The sequence below is a fragment of the Copadichromis virginalis genome, linkage group LG2 (assembly GCF_057382275.1).
Source record: "Copadichromis virginalis isolate Kocher_CV1m ecotype Utaka linkage group LG2, C_Virginalis_male_GT1.1, whole genome shotgun sequence".
NCBI classification, from domain to species: Eukaryota; Metazoa; Chordata; class Actinopteri; order Cichliformes; family Cichlidae; genus Copadichromis; species Copadichromis virginalis.
The window spans coordinates 3,053,922-3,066,048 of NC_140619.1; the positions used below are offsets into that span (position 1 = coordinate 3,053,922).

Consider the following 12,127-nt stretch of genomic DNA (forward strand, 5'->3'; position numbering starts at 1 on the left):
ACCAAAAGTGCTCTTCACAAAAAACATTCCTAATTTCTATTTCGTGTCTGCCCACTTACTGCCTCCATTGTCATCAGCTGTCCTGTTCCTGTCACATCCAATCACAGTGTGAGAAACACTTCCACTACTCATTATTCTCATTATTAGGACAAGATGTTCCAATCTGACAAGCTGCAGCTTGGATAATTAAGTCAGATTCTCTGACAATTATAACACCAAGTGATATAAACTCCATACGCATTTTGAAATCCTCTTTTTATTATGTGGTAACAACTCTGAATGTTAAAGGAGAATAAAATGCTAACTGAGCAGTAGTTTCTAGTCGTCACTTTAATTAAGAAAAGCAACAAAAACACCAAACAAAAAACAACAACCCCCCCCCATGTGATCCAAAGTCTGGAAACACTCAGCTAGCATGTGCTTACCAACGCAGGTTCTGTTTCTGATCCAGTAATAATGCCAAATGAAAAAATGATGTAATAATTTTATGTAATTATTCTGTTGTTCTAGTTAATGCTTTGAGACCCAATTTGATGACTAGCACAAAAGACAGAGAGCTCAGTGCTCTATTCAAGTTGTGCCAAATCACAACAACAGTTGCCTCAAGGAGCTCGATATTTCTTAGCAAAGACCCCACAATAATACCTAAAACAACGAAACAAAAGAAAACAAATATTTTCACTACTGTACCATACTGTAGCATGGTTTAAATAAACCTATCTGCATAAGGATACATAACATGTTAATCAATGATCATTTGTAGGTCAGAGTGTGAGTGTTAGTATTTTTACTTATTACTTTATCTAGTTAGTTTTCATTTAAATATGATGATACACAATCATGATTTGATATATATATTATGATATTGGTGCACGCTCTTAGCTAACAGTTCTGTCTTATGCTAATAATACTTACCTGCTGTGTTTCTCCCGAGCTCCAAAGAGCTAGTTAACTGAGTGAGAGGACCTTTTATACAAGCAAGAAGAAAACAGAAGAGTTCAACTTTTGTAAAATCATTTGTTTTTTACAGTTTCTAGATGTATATGTTGTTTGTGAAAGCATCCTCTTTTTGTGTCTGGTAGGGTAGCCTTGTGTGTTAACAAGTAAACAGGTTAGTTATGTTAAGTTAGCCGTGGTTGGGTTTTGGTTTACTTGACCTCTTTTTGAGTTCTCTAAACAGCTTTGGATTTGAGTGATACCCAGAACCCAAACCACTTGAAGGTAGCATATGTGCGGCTCCATGGAGGATCAGCAAACTGTGCTCTGGTCAGTGTCCACATGCACAGCATGAATGCAAACTGATCCATTTTGGATCTGTTTATCATGGCTTATCGTGTCCCCTCCTTATTTAAAATGTCTCTGGGCTAGCTTCATTACTATTATTATTATTATTATTATTATTATTATTATTATTATTACTATTATTATTATTATTATTTTATTATTATTATTGTTATTTTTATTATTATTATTATTATTATTATTATTATTATTATTATTATTATTATTATTATTATTATTATTATGTGTTGTTTGTGGGGTACATCCTAGTTCTTTTCAAATTGTGACTTGCTAAAAGCCACCATCAGATACTCCAGTCAGTGCTCCACCTGCCAATGTGGGCCCCAGAGGCGGAGCCAGACATTTGAAACACCCGGGGCTTAGCCCAAAGAGTAGTATGCATGTGGGATTTTTTTTTTTTTTTTTTGGGGGGGGGGGGGGGGGGGTGTAGAAATGACTAAAAGATTAATAGGCTCTGTTCAAAAAAGAATGACTTCATATAGGGAAAAATATATATCACATATACAGGACACCTTAAACTAGTTTTTTAATTAAGCAGCGAGGCAGAACAAGATCAGGGCTGTATCAAGACACGAGGACTAAACCCCAATTCAACCAGACCCAGAACTGATCCAGAATTAAAACAGGACTACAACAGTTCAAAATCAGGAGGACTGAGGACTTAACCAAGACAGAACCACAATCAGAACTAGATGATAGTAGCACTAAAAATCATCATAGACCTGCACTACACTTATTTTTTAATTCTACGGAAGTCCACTATTTAGATTGAGAAAAGTTTATATAATTATTTATCCTTGTTGTGCAAACAAGCCTGCAGAACTTAATAAATACAGAATTTGAAAAATAGCAAACCTAAAAAGAAACACTAGGTACCAGATACATGAGGACCTATGATACGGTGATACTTCTGGTAAACAACCATTTGACTAACATGTGTGTCTCACCTGCTCTTGTTCATCTGTTCTGTCCTCGTTCTCCATCTCCCTCTCTGCTCCTCTCTCTCTCCCTCTCTGCTCCTCTCTCTCCCTCTCTGTTCCTCTCTCTCTCCCTCTCTGCTCCTCTCTCTCCCTCTCTGCTCCTCTCTCTCCCTCTTTGTGCTGACAATCATCAAATATACAGTTGAAACCAGATATTTACAAACTCTTCAGATCAAAACACAAACACTTTTTTAATTGTAAGATCAAATCAGACTAAATGTTTATTTTTTTTGATTGATAAATATAAAAAACACATTTGTTAACTTTAAGAGTAAAGACAGAAACTGTCTGTATTTCTTAATTGTAAATGGCACCAAATTGTATTCAAACTGAGCCACACTTATGGAGCTCCACAGTTCTTTTCCTGGTGTTTTGGTTGACATCTCTTGATTTTCCCATGTCACAGAAACAGGCTCTGTGTTTTGCCTTATATGCATCCACAGCTGTGCCACCAATTTACTCACATGGACTCTACTAACCTATCAGAAGCTTCTGCAGCTCAGAATGGAATCGTCTGGAGTATTCTTATTAATTAACAATAAACTTAGTGTACATGTACTCCTAAATTTGATGAAAGTGATAAAAATAGCTCTGTCTCTCTTTATTCTGAAATTTAACTAATTCAAAATATATTTCAATATTTATCCAAAACAAAACAAGTTTACTCTAAATTGATGTTGTACAGTAAAAATGTTTTGTGTTTTCTCCCTAAAGTGTAAATATCTGGTTATATCCTGCTGTGTACTGAAATCCCTCTTGTTTTGCATAGAAATAAACTGAACAATATACAAAGCATAATATATAAAATAACATCTACCTGAGTTTTTTCTTTGAAAGAACCCTCGAATGTCCATTCTTATATTTCAGTACATAACTGAAACCGATTTAGTCGGGGAGGGTAAGAACTGAAAATATGAAATAAACACACGTAAGCTAAGACTCTAAAAAAATAGCATTTGTTCGGCTTTTTGTTTCGCCATTTGTTGATTCACTTGAAGAGCAAGTAACGTAATATTGGTCAAGTGATCAGTTTGATATCTTTCGTGATTCACCGTCATATTTACATTATTTGTACGGTACGAATGATTTGCTTTGGTACCTGGTCAAACTTAAGCTCTCCTTAGTATGGCTGGCTCCGTCTCTCCAACAGCGCACTCACGGGCAGCAGCTGCCCCGCCCCCTTGCTCAGTCGCTTAGTGTCTGAGCTCGGATCATACCAATATCAGGGGGGATTCACGCACAGTCGTAAATTCCCACAGTGTGCACTATGTGCTTCGAATATTGTGTGTACTTTTTGTTTTATACAGTTGTCAGCCAGGCATCTAACTATGAAAAAATTACACTCCAAAAGACCCCGGGCTTCTGACAAAACAACCCGGGCTTAAGCCCCGTAAGCCACCCCCACGCTCCGCCCCTGGTGGGCCCTCACCACTGGCAGGCACTTCAGATCCATACGGGCCAGAACAAACAGACTGAGGGACAGCTTCTTCTCCAAAGCCATCACCATACTTAACTCAAACTTGCACAAAAGTAATTTGCACTGAAATATCTGAACTGACCGACTGTGTCATCATTCTCTGGCTGTCTGTCTCTGTCACCTCGTACTGTGTATTCATATTATGTATTTTTAATATGTGTATAGTTATATTATTGTATAGTTTTTTATAACGTGCTAAGCACATGTGCACCTTTATAGAGGTGTTTTAAATATCTGTATAATAACAATAAAGGCTTTCAATTCAAGTCAGATTCCAAAGAGCTCCCAACAAAATGACAGAATGAGCCGGGCGGATTAAAATAAAAATCAAAATCTTTTCTTTCCTCACAGTTTAGATGGAAGATAAACAGTAACATGTGTTGTTTGGCCCAGTGGAGAATGTGCTCTTTATTTATCTGTTACTATAGTGATTGTGGTATTGGAGCTCAACTGATGATGACTTAGTATCACATGCATGCACTTGACTTGGGCTGAACATACTCAGAGTTGACTGAACTAGGATCAGCTGTTTGGGAACTGGAAACTCAGAGTTGCAGATCTCAGAGTTGATTTTAAATTCAGAGCTGTTCAACATGCTTCCTCCCAACGGGAGACATTGCACTGGCTGCCTCCATCTTTTATAAGCAGCCTATGGTTTCAGCACTGTCACCATTGGTGCTGTCCAAGGTGCTGATTACCAGCTAGGCTTTGACTTTGAACTCCACAACAATAAATCAGTAAAATGACCTGATGTATATTTGTATTCCATGTATAGGTAAAGGATAATGTCTGTTAAATGACAAATAAAAAATGCTGATCTGTCACAACAAAATCTGCTGCAGGGAATAGAGAAAAGGCATCCGAGCAGGGTTAAAGACAAAACGTTTCTCTTTAGCTTAAAAGTGAACTCGGAGGAAGTAAGAGGATTGGAGTCTCGAAAACAGACAAAGTACTTCTACTGTGTAAAACCAGAATCTGTTGTACTGCTGGCACTTGTGGTGAATGAGAGCGTAAACTTGCTGAAGCCAAATAAAACACAGAGACAAGTCTGTTTAAAGAACAGAGCAAAATGAGACGTAACACCTTCTCTTATGCCTCTCAATTAAACTGATAACCATCAGTATTGTTACAGACTCAGCAGGGAGCTAAATAACTGTTCCACACACACACACACACACACACACACACACGCACACACGCACACACACACGCACACACACACACGCACACGCACACACACACACACACGCACACACACACACACACACACACACACAGTCTACTCTATCTAAAGTAAGAAGAAGGCTTGTACACATCCACAAAGGTTGCAATTGACTTAAATGTTAGAATTAAATGTTATAGCAAATGTACCATGCTGTGCTTCAGCACCTAATAATAAAGCTGCAAATGTTATCCTTCAGTAGCACTTAAATCACTGAAGCCAAGTGTTCCAGTGTTTATTGTTATCAGGAACACACTGCTGAACTTCACAGCAGTTTGCATCAATGACTGTAGGGTCGTCCCATGCATCAATTTTTTTTTTGCTCGTCTATATCTAATTTGCAAAAATATGTTATTGTCCAAAGTTTGAACAAATATCTATATATGAGTGCTGTGAAATCTTCCTATATAAAAGTTTTTTTTTTTTTTGGAAAATGGTCTGTTGATTTTCTTCCTGCGTTTTCACTGAAATCTAATATTTCAAACACTATTAAAGATAAAAGCCTGAAGCTTTCAATGGTTTCCTATCAAAATAAGTCCATAATGAGTCTGTAATTTGGGACTAATACATACCCCCCCCCCCCCATTTTTTGAAGTTTAAAAAATACACACTTATTTAATGAGGTTATACTCACAGTATCATCTGGAAAGTCCAAGTCCAATTTTGGGCAGGACAAACTACCGATATTTTAGCTTTTGTGTGTCAGCTTGTAATATTTGGTCAGGTTGAAAGTTGAATAAAAATCACATTTTCTTCATTTTTATGACTTTGAATTTCATTTCAATTGTATTCAACTGTATTCAAAATTTTGTTAAACCAGAGAATTTACAGACAAGTTCTAAATCCTCTGACCTCTGCACTTCCATCCAATTAATCTTTTGTACAGTATCATGTATAATTAAAACGGCAAAACTACAGTTTCAGAAGATGCACTTAATAACTCAATCACAGTAAAAATAATAGTTATGTAAAGTTCAGACCACGAAAACACTATTTGTCATTGTGAGGAGGTTACGAAAAAATATGTGTACACACACACACACACACACACACACACACACACACACACACACACACACACACACACACACACACACACACACACACACATCTGTCCAGTATAACACAAGACCTCCAGGCAGAGAAATGTGGCATGTGCGCAGCAACAGAAAAAAAAGCAAATAAAGCAAATAGTGTGATCAGTAATTTAACAGCAGGATGATATGGCCTATTGATCTGTCCACTGGAATCTTTTATCTCCACAACACAATGTATCCACTCTGCTGTTTATGACCCCAGCACCACCACTGCATGCACATAGTAAAACACAAGCCTCACGTCTATCACTGCAGAGTCATACTGGCTGTGTACATGTACACGACTCAAAGGGAAATTAAACACATCTGTTTATGATGCTGAGCTTGTTCACCAGTAAGAGTCACTAAGAGTCTCAAAAAATTAGGTAATTGTAAAGAAGTTCTTAATTTGTCAGCACGGCTTTGATTTTAAGCCAAGGTGGCTTCGATAGCAGCCTTCAACCACTCTGTATTTTTTATTTTCTTTTGTATTTCTCACAGATTCTCTATGGTCAAAGAATCGTTTGCTAATGCTCCAACAGATGTAGTCTCCCTAGCATATTCTGGGTCTCCCTCCAGGGACAAGCGTGACAAACCTTGCCTTGGGGACACAGCTGGCAACTTTTAATGTGGAAGAACTGGTGCTCTTCCCTGACTACCTCCAGAATGACTGAGATCTTCTTATATCTAAGAGGGAATCCAGAATAGCATTGCAAAAAGCCCATTAATCCTGGTTGAAGGGTCAGACTAAGTCCAGTTCAAAGTATCCTTCACCTCCACCGGGGGAGGGGCTTGTCAGAATTGAGCCCTGGATCGTGACATCGCCAGTACCATACATTATGGAACCATTGTTCATGCAAGTCCTAGTTGATATTGGAATATATGGAGACAGATGCTTCTTCTGCTTCACATCAACACAACAGTTGTGTAATGTAGCAACAACCCTACAGCATGAAACTCGTACATCTTAGATGTGACACTTGTAGCTACATAGCAGCTTTATGCTATTGTTTTTTTTTTTAATCACCTTTTAAAATGCAACAGTGAGATCATGACTACGTGGTGTCGTTACACTTCAGTACTCATTTAACTGTTACATACATACAGACTGCAGGCTGCAAGGCTGCTACAACTTAGCACACACAAACAGCATCTTTATGCTTTGGTTTTAGGCAGACCAGCTTCTGAAATGTGACGATGTGACTGTGACTGTTTTACATCAACGAGGAACAAGGGCACTTACAAGCTCCTGCACCTGCGACTACACTAGAACTTGAAGTGTTGTAATGAAATACTGAACAATAACAAAAGACTACTCGTGGTTTGCTTGTGGTTGCTAGGATATCTAAAAGTAGACTGGGAGGCTTCAGCTTTCAGGCCCCTCTTCTGTGGACCCAGCTCCCAGTTTGGATTCAGGACACAGAGACCCTCTTTACGTTTCAAATTAGGCTTAACACTTTCCTTTCTGATAAAACATACAGTTATGGTTGGATAAGATGACCCTGAATCCTCCTTTAGTTTTACTATAATAGGTCTGTTTTGCTGGGGGCTTCCCATGATGCACTGTTTCTTTTTAATCATTAATTTATTAATTTATTCGCTCACTATGCTCATTTTTTCTTTTCCTCAAGAACTTGAGTTGTGACACCAAGAGAGCATAGCCCATGACTAGAATCAAACTTTACAAATAAATGAGAAATTACACAAAACTGACACTAACACAGTTCATACTATGTGGACTGCAGCCTGCCAGACAGGATAACTACCACACAGCTGTCTTTTATCCTGTCTTCCTTCTCTCACCCCAACCGGTCGCAGCAGATGGCCCCGCCCCTCCCTGAACCTGGTTCTGCTGGAGGTTTCTTCCTGTTAAAAGGGAGTTTTTCCTTCCCACTGTCGCCAAAGTGCTTGCTCATAGGGGGTCATATGATTGTTGGGTTTTTGCGCCTTGAGGCGACTTATGTTGTGATTTGGCGCTATATAAATAAGATCAAATTGAATTGAATAATCTCATTGAGCCATCAGCCCACTTTCTTGGCCTGTCAGGATATTCTGTGGATGGCTGCTCAAGCCAGTCAAGCTGGCAAGTGCCAAAAAATGCAGTTCCTCTATTGTTCACATGAGGTTGGCTCCAAAAAATGAGATGATTACAAAGTGTGTCAAATTGCACAACTTTACAGTGTTAAAATGTATGTTCAGCGCCTCCTAGAAGATACAGACCGAGAAATTTGTGCTCATGTTTTGGTGAGCGCTGATGATCAGATATTGCTGTGTTGGACTCTTGAAGCTTGCTACCCAAGCATGCAAGGATTACCTGATGACATCAACCTCTCATACAAATATGACGACTTCTTGCTTTAAACAAACAAACAAACAAACAAACAAACAAACAAACAGACCAATGAAAAATGCCATAGTGGCATCTTTATATAATGCAGCCAAAGTGTGGCCCAGCTTTGCTGTGTACCTGTATATATGCTACACTGTTAGGCCTCCTCACTCCATATTTCCTTTGCTCAATCCAGCAATTCTATCCATCATAGAATTAAACACTGCAGTCAAAATGCCCAATAAATCCATGTTCATCGAGCACTGTGGAGCAATTACATCTCCTTTATGGCAGCCCCATTGGAAGTGGCAGCCTCAAACCTTTTGTTAATTAAGATCATCCCATTAAGACACTAATTAACAATTAGCATAAACATAATTAGCAAATGCTGACATTTGGCGTGCTCCATTGTTAAAATAATTTCTAGAAATTGCCCGAGGGGTTTTTGTCAGAGGGAGATAATGTCAGCACTTTGTCACAAACACGTGCAAGACAGCCTACCTGCACTAATGGAATATAAAGTGAAGAAGAAGAGTTTCTGTCAATCCTTCCACTCTAAATCAAATCGCTTTTATTGTCACATCACGTGTGCAGGTACACTGGTACAGCACGTGTGAGTGAAATTCTTGTGCGTGAGCTTCACAAGCAACAGAGGTGTGCAAAAAAAAAAATACAATAACATAAAACAAGCAAATATAAGAATGGCTAAATCTGAGAGTAATAAATATGTGTACAATATAAGAGTGTATGCATTACTGGATGTGTATACTAAATATGTTTTTCTACGTGTGTGTGTATTTTACAAATTAAATAGAGTAAACAATAAATAAAATATATAAAATATACAGAGGTTGGCAGTTGGATATTGTGCAAAACAGTGGCGTTACTGTACAGTATGGAGTGCATAATGTTAAAGTTCCAGTAGTGAAGCTGAGGTGTCTATGACGTGTTCAGCAGTCTGATGGCCTGATGGAAGAAGCTGTCTCTCAGTCTGCTGGTTCGGGACCGGATGCTGCAGAACCTCCTTCCTGATGGAAGCAGTCTGAACAGTTTATGGCTGGGGTGACTGGAGTCCTTGATGATCCTCCCCGCTTTCCTCAGGCACCGCTTCCTGTAGATGTCTTGGAGGGAGGGAAGCTCACCTCCAATTATCCGTTCAGAGCACCGCACTACTCGCTGGAGAGCTTTGCAGTTGTAAGCGGTGCTGTTGCCATACCAGGTGGTGATGCATCCAGTGAGGATGCTCTCAATGGCACAGTGATAGAAGGTCCTGAGGATGCGGGGGCTCATGCCGAATCTTTTCAGTCTCCTGAGAAAGAAGAGGCGCTGCTGCGCCTTCTTCACTGTTTTGTTTGTGTGTACTGACCACGTAAGATCCTCAGCCAGATGTACACCAAGGAACCGGAAGCTGCTCACTCTCACCACAGCAGCGCCGTTGATGGTGATGGGGGTGTGTACTTCTCTGCACCTCCGGAAGTCCACTATCAACTCCTTTGTCTTTGCGACGTTGAGGGTGAGATGGTTGTCTTGACACCAGTGGGTCAGGGCGCTGACCTCCTCCCTGTAAGCCGTCTCATCACCGTTGGTGATAAGACCCACCACTGTAGTGTCGTCCGCAAACTTCACAATGATGTTGGAGCTGTTAGTGGCTGTGCAGTCGTAGGTGTAGAGTGAGTACAGGAGAGGGCTCAGTACACACCCCTGTGGAGCACCAGTGTTCAGTGTGATGGGGGATGAGGTGATGCTGCCCAGTCTGACCACCTGGCGTCTGTCAGACAGGAAGCTAAGGATCCAGCTGCAGAGGGAGCTGCTCAGTCCTAGATCCTGCAGTTTCCTGTCCAGCTTCGAGGGAACGATGGTATTGAATGCTGAGCTGTAATCTACAAACAGCATCCTCACATACGTGTCTCTCTTCTCCAGGTGTGACAGGGCAGTGTGTAGTGTCAGGGCTGTGGCATCATAGCACTCATAATTCTTATTCTCATGTATATCTCATGCACATATCTTTCTTTCTACATAGCACTTTAATTCTTATTGTCTGCACTGAAGCACCGCAGCAATTTCCTAATGTTGTAAACCTCAACATCTGGCAATAAACCCATTCTGATTCTGATTCTGATTCTGATTCTGATCATCAGTGGACCTGTTGTGGCGGTATGCGAATTGTCAGTTACCTCTCTTCCTTCCTTCCTTTTACCTTTGCTTTTTCCTTTTCTCTACGCATTCCTTCTTTTGGCATTTATCAGATCATAAGACAATAACTCATTTTAAAGCCAACACTCATTTGTGTGATGTAATGCTCTACTTTGGTTGTGGTTTCTGGAAAAAAAAGGTGCTTTTCTGTCGGCAAAAATGTATATTTATCACTGGTTAATAAAAGTGACGGTGGCACAATGATTAGCACTGGTGCCTCACAGCAAGAAGTCTGTCTGGGGCCTTTCTGTGTGGAGTGCATGTTCTCCCTGTGTTTGCTGGATACTGCAGCTTTCTCCCACAGTCCAAAGACATGCAATTAGTGGGGTTAAGTTAAGTGGGGAATCTAAATTGTCCATATGTGTGAAAATGAGTGATTGTCTGTCTCTCTGTGTTAGCCCTGCGACAGACTGTCCAGGGTGTACCAGCTCTATGAGGGCTAGGATAGGCTCCAGCCCTCCTGTGAAATAAAATGGATGGATAATAAAAGTGAAGATAATTTAATTTAACATTAAAACTGTGTAAATCACTGGTTTATTTATTTACAGTGGCTTGCAAAAGTATTCGGCCCCCTTGAACTTTTCCACATTTTGTCACATTACAGCCACAAACATGAATCAATATTATTGGAATTCCAGGTGAAAGACCAACACAAAGTGGTGCACACGTGAGAAGTGGAACGAAAATCATACATGATTCCAAACATTTTTTACAAATAAATAACTGAAAAGTGGGGTGTGTTTCTGTGTCTCTGGATTCCCCGTCCCCGTGTTTCCCCGTGTGCAGAGAGGTCGGAGTGGTCGTGTGTGTGATTTCCCTGTTTCCCTGGATCCCTGCCCCTCACGTCATGTAAATAGCACAATCCTCGCACTGCCTGTGAATACACTTGGTGAAGAAATTGTAAATAAAAGCTTCTCTGTTAAATCCAGAGTCCTGCGTGTGGATCCTCAGAGCAGCCACCTTCAGTAATAGTCATAAATCACACAGCAATAGTACATTGTACAATAGTAGTTGTAGTTGTAAAAAGCATGATAATATATTAAGTAATCCAACATATTCAGAATACGTTACAGAATACATTTTGGGGCATGTAATCTGTAATCTGTAGTGGAATACATTTTAAAAGTAACCTTCCCAACACTGGTGACACTATATGAATCAAACTGAATTGAGTTGAAATAGTGGACAGTGGGTTGGACATTCAGACGAAGGTATAGTTTCTGTTAACCTATTAGACAAATATCCAGAGACACAGTCCAGACCTCTGTACAGTGGTAACGAAATCCAAGCTAATTTTCTGTATTACTAAAATGTTTGAAGGCTGAATGTTCTGTTCTATATCTCTACCATCTTGCTCCATTATCAAACAGGAAGCAGACATTTTCACTCGTCTTTAAAGTAGGTGTGTGTGTGTGTGTGTGTGTGTGTGCGTGTGTGTGTGTGTGTGTGTGTGTGTGTGTGTGTGTAAAATATTTGGCATTTTGCAGCGGATGAAAAGCAGAGACATTGTTATTAATATCACAAGCGAACTTATATTTGTAGTTCTGT

At 39.8% G+C, this 12,127-nt stretch overlaps 1 long non-coding RNA gene across 1 annotated transcript; it reads right to left on the reverse strand.

The window, feature by feature from the left end:
* Window positions 1–2,295: 2,295 nt before the first annotated feature.
* Window positions 2,296–3,682, reverse strand: LOC146716750 (uncharacterized). The gene is made up of 3 exons (XR_014915714.1): window positions 3,382–3,682; window positions 3,100–3,187; window positions 2,296–2,402 (listed from the first exon to the last, which is right to left on the reverse strand). It is a non-coding gene; the product is annotated as an uncharacterized LOC146716750 (long non-coding RNA).
* Window positions 3,683–12,127: the final 8,445 nt, after the last annotated feature.